The sequence below is a fragment of the Erpetoichthys calabaricus genome, chromosome 14 (genome assembly GCF_900747795.2).
Source record: "Erpetoichthys calabaricus chromosome 14, fErpCal1.3, whole genome shotgun sequence".
Lineage (NCBI taxonomy): Eukaryota > Metazoa > Chordata > Cladistia > Polypteriformes > Polypteridae > Erpetoichthys > Erpetoichthys calabaricus.
In genome coordinates, this window is record NC_041407.2 from 22276786 (window position 1) to 22289986 (window position 13201).

At 40.9% G+C, this 13201-nt stretch overlaps 1 protein-coding gene across 1 annotated transcript in view; it reads left to right on the plus strand.

Moving 5' to 3' along the window:
* ankfn1 (ankyrin repeat and fibronectin type III domain containing 1) overlaps positions 1–13201 on the plus strand; it is a 514783-nt gene that overhangs the window by 53068 nt on the left and 448514 nt on the right. The window lies entirely within an intron of this gene.

Here is a 13201-nt window from a genome sequence, read left to right on the forward strand (position 1 = left end):
ACTGGAAGTACTCTCTGGTCCAACATAAAATAAGCCATCTAGCCTCCTCTGGAGTGTCAGAGCTGGTAGACAGAAGGATGAAAGGAAGGAGATTATTGTGTTTATTAGTGCTTGTGTGACCTGAAAGAAACCTGATGTGAGGTGTTTTGTAATAAACACCTGTGACTGTCTGTGTGTCACTTGTTTCCAGGGCTTGGGGTTCAGTGGTGCACCCCATCTGTCAAAAGTGTAAGATCGCTGCTCAATTTGCTCCAGGACCTGATCCATACCTCAGCCCAATTTTCACCCCACATGCGTTAAAAAGAAAAACTTGCCCTATTTTCATTTGAGGGGTACATTAGCTGACCATGATGAGGATATGAGTGCCACCAGATTTGTAACACTAACCCCTGCGTGCTTACTGACTTGTCGCCTGGCTACAGGGCTAACAGCCGAAGGCATGAATAATTAGCCACGTGGTGCAGCTACAAATCAAAACAAGCCTTAGTGGAAAGTCAGAAAACACAGGAGTCCCTGTGAAATAATCATAATAACAAAAGATTTAATACTGTTTACAAGGCTCTCCTATCTTCTTGATGGAAGAAAAACTACAAAGCATTTGCACAGATACATGTGAAGCAAAAAAAAGACAATCTGGCTCTGGCTGAGACTTCAAACATTGGAACAAGACAGTCCTTTGCTGGTTTTGAGAAATGGCCAGGAAATGTAACAAGTAACAAAAAAATTGGGAGATCAAGACACCAGCGCTGTGGTGGGTTGGCACCCTGGCTGGGATTGGCTCCAGCAGACCCCCGTGACCCTGTGTTCGGATTCAGTGGGTTGGAAAATGGATGGATGGATGGAAGACACCAGCGTCAAGGCCAAAATGGGAGACAAAAATCATGCTCAAAAATACAGATTGTAAAAAACAAGAGGACAATGATAAAGAGCTGGGGTACCAGCTGGGTAACCCCAAATACCTGAATTCCAAAGCAAAAGAAAAAGTATGCAATAATAGCAGAGACATCTTTTCAGATGCGAGTTCAAAACAGAATGGACAAAAATGAGGCGGAGCTTCTGGTTTTCAGTCCTTCTGACAGGAAGAGGCGGGTCCGTAAGGATGAAAACAGTGGAAGTGACATCAGAGGTGTTGTCTTTGTCAATCATTTGGTCAACAGTGGGAGGGAGAAAAGAACATTAGGACACAGCGCTAACCCTGAAGTGGTAGTAGAATTGCAGTTACTAGAGCCCTTCAGCTGTCCCCTATGTGCACATGCGTGACAAGGGCAAAAAAAAAGTCAAAACCAGGAAAAAATACCGAAGACTTTTAGAAAGAGCACTATGATAAAGGGTTGTGTGTCCACAACTCGGATAAGGAAGTTATTTTTTAGATCACCTTTTATCTTGTCCTGTTTTTACCTCAAGGCTACGACCTTCAAGAAAATGCTACTAGCCTTGTATCAATGGCTCAGGTTGGTGGTGGTGGTGTAATGGTGTGGGGGATGTTTTCTTGGCACACTTTCGGCCCCTTAGTACCAACTAAGCATAGTTTAAATGGAACGGCCTAGCTGAGTATTGCTGCTGACCATTAAGACCGCAATGTACCCATGTTCTGATGGCTCCTTCCAGCAGGATAACATGCCATGTCACAAAGCTCAAATCGTCTTGAACATGATGATGAGTTCACTGGACTCAAATGGCCTCCACAGCCAGCAGATCTCAATCCAGTAGAGCACCTTTGGAATGTGGTGGAATGGGAGGTTTGCATCATGGATGTGCAGCTGACAAATCTGCAGCAACTGCGTGATGCTATCACGTCAATATGGACCACAATCCCTTAGGAATGTGTCCAGCACCTTGTTGAATCAATCCCATGAAGAATTACGGATGTTCTGAAGGCAAAAGGGGGTCCAACCCGATACTATCAAGGTGTACCTAATAAATTGTGTGCGAGGTGTGGGTGTGTGTGTGTGTATTTTAATATATAAGTTTGGGTAAAACGTGTGCCGAAAGAAATCTCTCAGTCCAAAACTTCATTTTAAAATATTTAGTGAAAATTCAAAGCAACTAGTCCACACAAGAATAAAGAAAAAAGGTTGTTACACACGTAGAATAAAAGGCAAAATATTAGAAAAAAATGTATCTTCTCTAAACTTAACTTTTCTTGTCAAACTTTAGATGTTTCTATATTTAAGGGTGCTTTACTTCTTCTTCTGAATGTTTTAAACGTATGGTGCTGCACATGCAATAGAGCTCATTGTCTTTCATGTTACTTGGCATGTAAGGCGCGGTTTAAAGCCATGTGCCCTCTACGCCTTACACATGGCAAGGCAGGTCACTAACTCAGTATAATTTATAGTTAGAGAAGCTAGAAATAGTTAGAATCTTTCTTTCTTTCTTTCTTTCTTTCTTTCTTTCTTTCTTTCTTTCTTTCTTTCTTTCTTTCTTTCTTTCTTTCTTTCTTTCTTTCTTTCTTTCTTTCACTTGAACTTTGCCACCTTCCAACCAACTCTGGCTCATCTCTGTGAAGCCGGTAACTTCTTTTATGCTTCTGCTCTTCCACCCACATGGTCTATAAGCACTTCTGGGTAAGGCTCCTCAGTCTTTGCAGTGCCCCCCTGGCGGCACCCACGGCACCCAACAGGACTGAAGTAAAGAACTCCAAGTCTTATGATGCCCTGTGGGAATCCGGAGCACCACTGCAACCCTTGGTAGCTGCCATCTAGCATTCTGTTTTTGGGGGGGTTTGGGATTTTTGCCTTAAGGAAGCTGCCTTCCCTATCCTTCTATTTCTTGGGCATGCCGGCCGCCTCTTGCGCATCATTTTCTAACCTGCTTACCATTGAGCAGGGTTGTGAGCCTAACCCAGTAAGGATAGGGCAGAAGGCAGGAGCAACACCTGGATAGCGAGCCAATCCATGGGAGGGTGAACACACACACACACACACACACACACACACACACACACACACACACACACACACACACACACATACACACACACACACAGGGTCCAATGTGGCAACACCAGTCCACCTAACCTGCATGTCCTAGGGACTGTGGGCTAAAACCAGAGCACCTGGAAGAAACCCATGCAGACATGGGGAGAACATGCAAACTCTATGCAGGAAGGACTAAGGACGTGAACCCTGGTCTCCTTACCACAAAGCAGCAGTGCCACCTCAAATGATAGGTTTTAAGAAATTAACTGGAATCCGGAAGTGACATCTGATCCAACAGATGGCGCATCACAAACACTTGTAATAATGCATTTTAGTACTACAAATGTTTGTGATGCGCCATCTGTTGGAATGACAAATGCAATGTATTTTTATTACTACATGCTTTTCAAAATACATTCCAACAGATGGCGCAGTGCAGACGTTAACGTGGAGGTCTACAATGATGGGTAGCACAGCTAGTTAAGACCTTAAAAAAGAAATTTGCACCACAGCTTTGATTAATTGACCTACGTACTGTGCAAAATGTGAACGGAATGAATTTTAGAAGACAAAATGAAGAAAATTGCAGCTCAGTTTACGACGCTTCGCAATGACAAGTGAAAGTAAAAAGGAAACCGCAAACCGAGTCAAGTCTCTCAGACAACGAGTGCCCGAATCAAATGTATATTTGACAACAGGTTTTTCCGAATCAGAGCAGAATTAGCGTTTTCATTTTATTCAGAAAGCAGGGCCGGCATGTTCAGTGATGTGGAGCTGGCCTCGGCATCAAATCAACTAATCTGCTCTGCTGATTAGAGGTGAAGTATACAAATTGGAAAGCCCATCCTGCAGTGCAGTGCGTCTCATTGACAGGTCAATCCGTCATTAACTCCTCACACATTGGTGCCGTCATCTCACCCTCCAAATAACCTGCTGCTCTATTTAGGTAATTGAAAGTTAATGGATAAAAGGGAGCCTACTCACCCGCAGATAATGACTAACCCAAGGGTTTGCATGTCTCAGGTGGTTTTCTTCAAAATGGACATAAAAAGTGATGGCATTTTATAGAAGGCTATGAAAGAATCTCAGTGTGGGCACAAATGTGCTAATTAGTGACAAAACAATTCACTTTGTGTGAACATTGGCATGGGAGATCCGCTTCACAGGATATACAAATCCATGACGCCAGGGACTGTTGCAATTGAGATGCCTTTAAAAAATTATTATGTAAATCGTACATTTTTTGTGAATTCGAGTTTTGGATTTTTGGCAGTTTCGAAGGCCACAGGTCTTTTCTGGGTATGCGTATTGTCCATATTATAATTCTGTCTGTCTCTTGGCAGTTCCTGGATTGAGAACCATGCCTAGGAGGCAGACATCTTTCTTGTCCTTCCTTCCTCTCAATTGCAATCATTTTGCGTTTTTGCCATACAGCTACTGCACCATGTTGCCTCAGCAGGTATGTCACAGCAGTTCAGTCACACAGTGCCATCTGTCACTGCTTGTGTCAGCGTCTGATGACCAATTCACATTGTCATCCCTGATTCGAGCAATTGTTCCTTTTCAGTATATTCTAAAACTGGCTTTATGGCTTTCATTTGTCATTGTGTTTCTGAGTCGAGGCCCCGCCCCACTCATGAATATTGATGAGTAACTATAAAGTGGCAGAACACATTGAAATGTTCACAATTATTTCATCAACTAGATGGCAGCAGAATACTGTCCTGAGAGCTGTTCAGGCCTAACGCCAGAAAGTGGATCATTAAATGTCACCCCGAGTCTGACTTGGGCTTAACTAGAATAAAATAGAATTCTGAACACGAGCCATGCTCTGACTTAACACCAAGGACAGTAATTAAATACTTATTTACATTCTTATTTATTTTTTACTTATTGCTATTTTTATTTAATAATTATTTTTTTTACTTATAGTCCATGAGAGTGGCATACATTTTGGCTCCCAGGAACCTTGTGCTGGATGAAACAGGTTCAAAAATGAATGATTATGGCCTGAAGCATCCTGTTACTCAATTTGTTTCATTTTTGGAATTTGTAAACTTATTTTTCTTATCGTTTATTATTTGGTGGCACACTGGTGTTGTGGTCGAACTGCTGCCTTGGCCAAGGTTTGAATTTTTGGGCCTCCCTGTGTGGAGTTTGCATGTTGTGCTCACTGTCTGCAAAGGCGTAATGCTATCCTTGTCCTTGTGTGGTCTCGCCATACTGGTTAGGAGACACGATATGGAGTAGTGTGACTCACAACAGAGCAGGAGATGAATCACAACGCAAAAACATGGTCAGGTAAAGCAAAGTGTTAAAACTGAGAGATCATAAATAGCCAGGGCACCAGAATCAAAGGGCAAGATGATAATCGGGAGTGGAAGGCAAAGAGAAAGTCAAACACCAGAACACAACCTGAACGCTGAAGTCGGCATGAGAAATGTGCTAACTATCACTAAAGGCTTTAATCCACTTGAGGGATAATGACAGTGAGATTGCACTATGTTTCTATCATCGCTTATGTAGGCCATGTCATCAGTGCGACAAAAGAGGAGGCAAGGTGAATTTCTTTTCTTTTTGCTCCGTACACCTTGGAGTATAAGCATAATACAAGGTCAGGTCACTTGCAGGACTTTTCATTTGATGCTATGGCAAGCCAAATTAACATTTAGAGATATCTCAAAATGAATTTCGGATATCTTAAAATGTAATTTACTTTTTAAGATATCTGAAACTCGCTTTGAGATATCTTAAAATACTTTCCTTTACATTTTAAGATATCTGCAATACATTTCGGGATATCTCAAATGCATTTCAAGATATCTCAAATACAGTTTCAGATATCTCAAAATAATTGTGTCTGTATTTCAAGATATCTCAAATGAATTTTCAGATATCTTAAATTGACCTTTCATGCATTTTAAGATATCTTAAATGCATTTCAAGATATCTCAAAATCATTTCCTGTAAAACTGCCTATTATTTCAATGGGACTTCTTGTTTATTATAAGATATCTTAAAATGTATTTGAGATATCTTGAAATGAGCAGGAAGCTGTTTTGAGATATCTGGAAATGTATTTGAGATATCTTAAATTGTATTGTAGATATCTAAAAGTGCTATTGAGATATCTTGAAATAATTGAGTGTCCTTTTAAAGATATCTTAAAATGCATTTTAGATATCTTGAAATACAATTTTAGATATCTTGAAATACAATTTTAGATATCTTGAAATACATTGTTAGATATCTGAAATACAGCAGAGACCCATTTTAAGATATCATGAAATTAATTTTAGATATCTAAAAATGTATTTCAGATATCTGAAACAACAATGAATTTCAAGATACCTTAAATGCTTTTTAAGATATCTAAATTATATTTCGAGATATCTTAAAATAACTTCCTTCTCATTTTAAGATATCCCAAATTCATTTTGAGATATCTGAATTGCATTTTCAGATATCTTAAAATGACTTCCTGCACATTTCAAGATATCTAAAATACATTTCAAGATATCTTAAAATTACTTCCTGCACATTTCAAGATATCTCAAATACATTTCAAGATATCTTAAAATGACTTCCTGCACATTTCAAGATATCTCAAATACATTTCAAGATATCTTAAAATGACTTCCTGCACATTTCAAGATATCTCAAATACATTTCAAGATATCTTAAAATAACTTCCTGCACATTTCAAGATATCTCAAATACATTTCATGATATCTCAAAATCACTTCCTGTGCATTTCGAGATATCTAAAATGCATTTCAAGATATCTTAAAATAGGCAGGAAGTTCCATTGAAAGTATAAGAAATTTTACAGGAAGTGATTTTAAGATATCTGAAAATGTATTTGAGATATCTTGAAATACGCAGGAAGTTATTTTAAGATATCTGAAAATGTATTTGAGATATCTTGAAATGTGCAGAAAGCTATTTTAAGATATCTGAAAATGTATTTCAGATATCTCAAAATGCCTGCAGATGTATTTTAAGATATCTTGAAATGTTTTTGAGATATCTCAAAATGCACATGAACATATTTCAAGATATCTCAAATTGCATTTAAGATATCTTGAAATGCATTTCAGATATCTGAAAATGTACAGCATATCACTTCAAGATATCTTGAAATCTGTTTGAGATATCATACAATTCTTTTTAGATATCTTAAAATAGATGTATTTTTAGATATCTATAATTCAATTTGAGATATCTAAAATGCATTTCCAGATATCATAAAATTCATTTTGAGATATCTCTAAATGTTAATTTGGCTTGCCATAACATCCACTCTATGACACACAAACATCTGAGGACTTCCAGACCATTCAGCAGAAGTGTGTCAAGAAACACGACAGGGGGGTCCTGCCAACTACTCTAAACTATCTATCTATCTATCTATCTATCTATCTATCTATCTATCTATCTATCTATCTATCTATCTATCTATCTATCTATCTATCTATCTATCTATCTATCTATCTATCTATCTATCTATCTATCTATCTATCTATCTATCTATCTATCTATCTAAGATAGACCAATCTTTAGCTATTTTAAAACAAGAAGGAATAAAAATGAGAATGCCTTGACTACTGATGTGTTAGCAATGTTCAGAGTTTTAGTTTTGTTGTTAATGCTTAATTTGCTGCAAAACGGAAAGGTTAAAAAAATCTATTTATGGGTGATGTAGGAGAAGTGTAATAGGAGTAGTGGAAGAGTAAATCAATTACAAATTGCTTCTTTCTTGAAAAACATATATATCTATTTATTATTGATAATTATTTGATTTATGTGTGGAGTAGGAGTAGTATAATGGTGAATAGTGGTGGAGTGATGTAATTATTCACTTTCTTGTGCAATTGCTTAGTTATTAACTATAATGTTGATGTGTTTAGTGCTTTCTATTATTGAGAAAAATACAGTTTTTTAATCATCTATCTATCTATCTATCTATCTATCTATCTATCTATCTATCTATCTATCTATCTATCTATCTATCTATCTATCTATCTATCTATCTATCTATCTATCTATCTATCTATCTATCTATCTATCTATCTATCTATCTATCCATGAAAAGCATTCCCAGTAACAAGAAGCAGCTTTGTTAATTCAGTTCCATTTCTGAAATAAATACAGTATCAGAAGTAGAAATAGCAGATGTCAAACCCAAAACAGACCAACCCACACACATAGCACCACATCGCTCGTTGACGTCCCTGACAGAGAGGGGGTTCCACGGTGACGGAGTGAACTGCCTGTTTGTTTTTGTTATCGGTCCATTAGAAGGATGCTATCAGTGCTCATCAGTCCCAAAGGAAAAGGCCAGTGGGTACCAATGGAGAAGATTTAAGAGCTTTATTATCAGTGATTAAGTGACTGATAAGAACTTTCACGTGCATTAGGAGTGATTAAGGATTGGCAGCAGCACATTAACCTTGATTATTGCCTTCTGAGCCGAATAAACCTTGTAACCCTAACTGAGCCCCAGGAGAGGCTAAGGCACACTGGGAAATCCCATTCAAAAACAAATCGACTGAGTGGCCAATGAAATTTGACTTCCTTGATAGAATGAAATGAAGCATTCCTGTACCACAATAACACCATTTATTTCTATAGCATGTTTTCATACAAATGATTTAGCTCAAAGTTCTTTAAAAGATGAAGAAGGGAAAAAAAGAATATAAAAATAAGATTAGGCAATACTAAGTAACAAAGAATAAGGTAAGGTCCGATGGCTGGGATCAAAACAAAATCTGCAGGGGTTCTGAGGCCATGAGACCGCCAAGCCCCCACTGTAAAGAGCGGTCTTTGTTTTATATAACACCTCATATTCTTACCACCTGGAGAGACTCAAACCTCCACAACCTTGGATGAATAGATGGATGAATGGCTTCCAGGTTTACCTATCTAACATCCAAACACTCTAATTCTGTTTCAGGGGTTACGGGCAGCCAGAGCCTACCTTACTGATGCCAAGGCTGGGATATTTCACATGTAGTTGCCAGAAGAGACTGCCATGGGCATTGATGTCAAACTCCTCCTGTCATTTCACTTGTTGGTCCTAATGAGGGGCTTTTCTGCCTGTTGGTCAACTAGACTTGATCAGGATGGGTTTATTAGAAAGCAGAAAGGGTTATATGCAATGTTTTCAAACTACAAGTCGCCACTAGAAACTGTCAGGGTGCCAAACCGGTCGCCCCCATTTAATTCTAACAAAAATATTTTCTTTGTAAGGAAGCAAAAATAGGGCTACTGTGTGCACTGACAGAAAGTCTTCACAAAATATTGCCATCAGGGTAGACAGAGATACAGTTCTTAGCAGGTAACTCCATCTTGTCTCTGGTTCGGTGCAAGACTGAATGCCTTCTCCCATCAGCAGTGGGATTTATAGCTTAGTGATGCAAAAGGGCAGAGTCAGTTTGCCTCACAGGGATCTTCTCTCTGCTGCGGTGGAAATAAGAAAAGAAAATGTTAGCACCAGTGCCCCCTCACGACCCACAGTCTCGTGGCATTACATATCTGTGATGAGCCTGGAGAGTGGTTAAGAGGTTTATGAAAGCTCCGTATTGGATGGATTGATGGATGGCTGGTGGCAATGGCGTAGCTACCTGGCTGAAGAACCCTGTGCTGGGCCCTGAGGTGGGCCCCTCCTGTCTGGCATAACTGTTAGTAATTTATTTGCATCTAGATCCTAAGGGCTGGCCGGGCAGTGGTGTCCATGACCGCGTCACTATCAGATCAGACGCTGGTGACAAACAAACCGGCTCTCTAAATGGAATTTGTAATAACTTTTTTAATCGCTTTATTACGGCAGCTGTAAGTTAGCAAAAATAAAATAAATTGTGGGAATGGAATATGGGAGGTGTGGGTAGTGGTAGTAGTACATAAATATATGGAAGATGTGGACCCGCTTGCTTTTCCAAGACAACTTTGTGATGGAAGATGATTAAAATGTAACGTAAGCTACAAAGCAGAAACTCTCCTGTGCTATAAAATGAAGCAATTTCAATCTGTGACAAATTAAAACGAATAACACCGGCTTGCAGGATACTGCTACGCCATCGACCTATTTTATAAAAGTTCTGAGAAAATGGACATCGTAAAATGGGGTGTCAATGATTCCAAGAAATTTGCCTTGTCGGTAGGAAATTGCTTGGTCATATATATTGCTTGTTTGTCTTTTGTAGTTTCTCCATTTCTAATGGTTTTAGCAGATAGCACCTGATCTGAAGCCCTTGTATAGCTACTTCCAGACTCGGTAGCTGCAACCATTTCACTCACTGCACCGTCTGCATAACCTGCTGGCGGCCATTGTGACGATTCACCAGCATCAGCATTCTCAGTTACTACCGCTGGGGCTTTGCTCAGTTTTGACAAGGGTAGAAATCTGGGTAAGCGAAGCGTTTTTAAGTTCTTGTTGCAGGTGTGAAAGAAAATTGAACTGTTTGCAAGCTACCAAGGGTTAAAAGCTGTTTTTGCTCTAACAGCAGGTTATTCATACAGGCGTCTGTCATAAGGCAGGCTGACCCAGGACAATTTCTTTTTTCGGAACTCATCCGTTAGACTCAGGAAAGATGACTGTTCCTTCTTTAGGGCCCCTTTTGTATTGTACATAAAACAGAAACGGTTAGCCGATGCACGCAATGTAAGATGAAATGCTTAGATAAACATATTGTGCTTATTGATAAGTAAGGGGGCGGCACGGTGGCGCAGTGGGTAGCGCTGCTGCCTCGCAGTTGGGAGACCTGGGGACCTGGGTTCGATTCCCGGGTCCTCCCTGCGTGGAGTTTGCATGTTCTCCCCGTGTCTGCGTGGGTTTCCTCCGGGCGCTCCGGTTTCCTCCCACAGTCCAAAGACATGCAGGTTAGGTGGATTGGCGATTCTGAATTGGCCCTAGTGTGTGCTTGGTGTGTGGGTGTGTTTGTGTGTGTCCTGCGGTGGGTTGGCACCCTGCCCAGGATTGGTTCCTGCCTTGTGCCCTGTGTTGGCTGGGATTGGCTCCAGCAGACCCCCGTGACCCTGTGTTCGGATTCAGCGGGTTGGAAAATGGATGGATGAATGGATAAGTAAGGGGAAGGGAGGAAAATTATTAAAAATCGAGTGACACAGCGGAACTTTGCTCTTCTGCCTTGCAACGTGGAATCCATGTACTCATCTGTGACTGAATAAAGACTGATTGATTGATTGATTGAACTATTCCTGTCTTTCTCAGCGGCTTACTTCCACACAGATGTTCCTTACTTTTAGCAGCCTCATTCTTATAACGTTTGCCATATTTGCTGCTACTGGCTGACATAGCGTCGTATGGCGAGAGCATAAAAAATGTCAAATTGTTCTAATATTCGGCATTTGTCGACTAACACTGACCATAACTTAACAACAGAATTGTTACTGTTTGCAAGTTCGAATTTCGAATACTGTTGACATCAAATCAAAGTACAAAAGTAACAATTATTTACTATACTAATGTATTTTTACATTATTCATGTGACGTCAGGCGGTACGGTGGCGCAGTGGTAGTGCTGCTGCCTCGCAGTTAGGAGACCTGGGTTCGCTTCCCGGGTCCTCCCTGCATGGAGTTTGCATGTTCTCCCCGTGTCTGCGTGGGTTTCCTCCCACAGTCCAAAGACATGCAGGTTAGGTGCATTGGCAATCCTGTATTGTGCTTGGTGTGTGTGCCCTGCGGTGGGCTGGCACCCTGCCTGGGGTTTGTTTCCTGCCTTGTGCCCTGTGTTGGCTGGGATTGGCTCCAGCAGACCCCCGTGACCCTGTAGTTAGGATATAGCAGGTTGGCTAATGGATGGATGGATGGATGGATGTGACGGTCCTTCAAAACTTCTTCCATTTGTGTCCGTTACGGCACACCAAAGATCGACAGATTTGGGAATGTGCACTTCTCTGTAAGGCGGACTAGGACGTGTTGTGGCTCTGATCAAGTCTAAATTCGTGTAAACTGTAGGCCTGCTGGATACTTAATATCATCATGGATTGGATTGGACTTGCCTGGCAATGTTGCAAACATATCACTGAAACTGTGAATTATTAACACGATGAACTGTGCAAGTGATTTAAGTTATTCCATTTTTTTTAAATCTATATGGCCCTATGGGGGCCCCCCAAGCTCGTAGGCCCTTGTCCTTTGCACAATCTGCACAATCCATTGCTACGCCACTGGCTGGTGGGTAAAAGTCTAGAAAGCTTCCTTGAGTTGCTTGCTTTTCTCTCTCAGTCTTCTTTTGTAGTGTTAGTAATACCTTAGTTTGGATTGGCAGAGCCCTATTGGGTTGAAGACTTCAGTGACATCCTATTTGTCATGGCTACTGTGAGATTTGCCTGGACACCACCAGTCGGAAACCACATCTTTATAAATTGCACACATGTATTAATCATAAATAAATACAGTCCCAACACTACACACAATGCACTCAGCAATAATCACCCCAATAAGTCTGTTTCTCAGACCTTGGCTGCCTCTATTCTCCTCCTGGGAGCTTCGTCCTGCTCCCACTCCCGACTCTGGCTCCCAGACAGTAGGAAGGCAGCGCCTTTTATCCCTGCCCGGAAGTGCTCCAGGTGTCTGATGACGTCCATCCGGCAGCACTTTCTGGTGTGGCGGAAGTGCTGCCCTTTGCACCAGAAGCACTCCGGGCGTCCCTGGCAGGTTCCTCCACCATCTTGCCAAGTGTGGTGTAAGTAACTATTTCCAAGTCCTACGAGGCTTGAGGTGCCCCCTGGCAGTGGCCACGGGTCCCAACAGGCCAGAAGCTCTTTGTTCTTCTCCCGTGGTCCTCTCCTGCTCTAGGGCGGTTGCCCCCTCGTGGCCCAGAAGCTATTCCTGCCACCTTCCGGTCCTTTTAGGCATCCCAGCCAGGTAATGATCTCGGCAATCTGCCACACTACTCTTAACTTGGTGTCTATGACAAGAGTGGGCTCACGATCTATTGACCAGCTCCTTGTGTTTTCTACATGGATTGGTGCCTGGAATGACCATATTGGCTGCCTATCCTCATAACCCTTATTTTATCAACCCCCCCCACACCATACCTTCTTATATAGATTGTGTCCTGTGACCTACAGGGGGACACTCTGAGTCTCAGACCCCAGACACAATCACACAGGCAACTGTCCCAGATTCAACCTTCATTTGTTTTTAAGAAATATTTTACACAGTTTCCCATGAAAAATTTCTTTCTTTCTTTCTTTCTTTCTTTCTTTCTTTCTTTCTTTCTTTCTTTCTTTCTTTCTTTCTTTCTTTCTTTCTT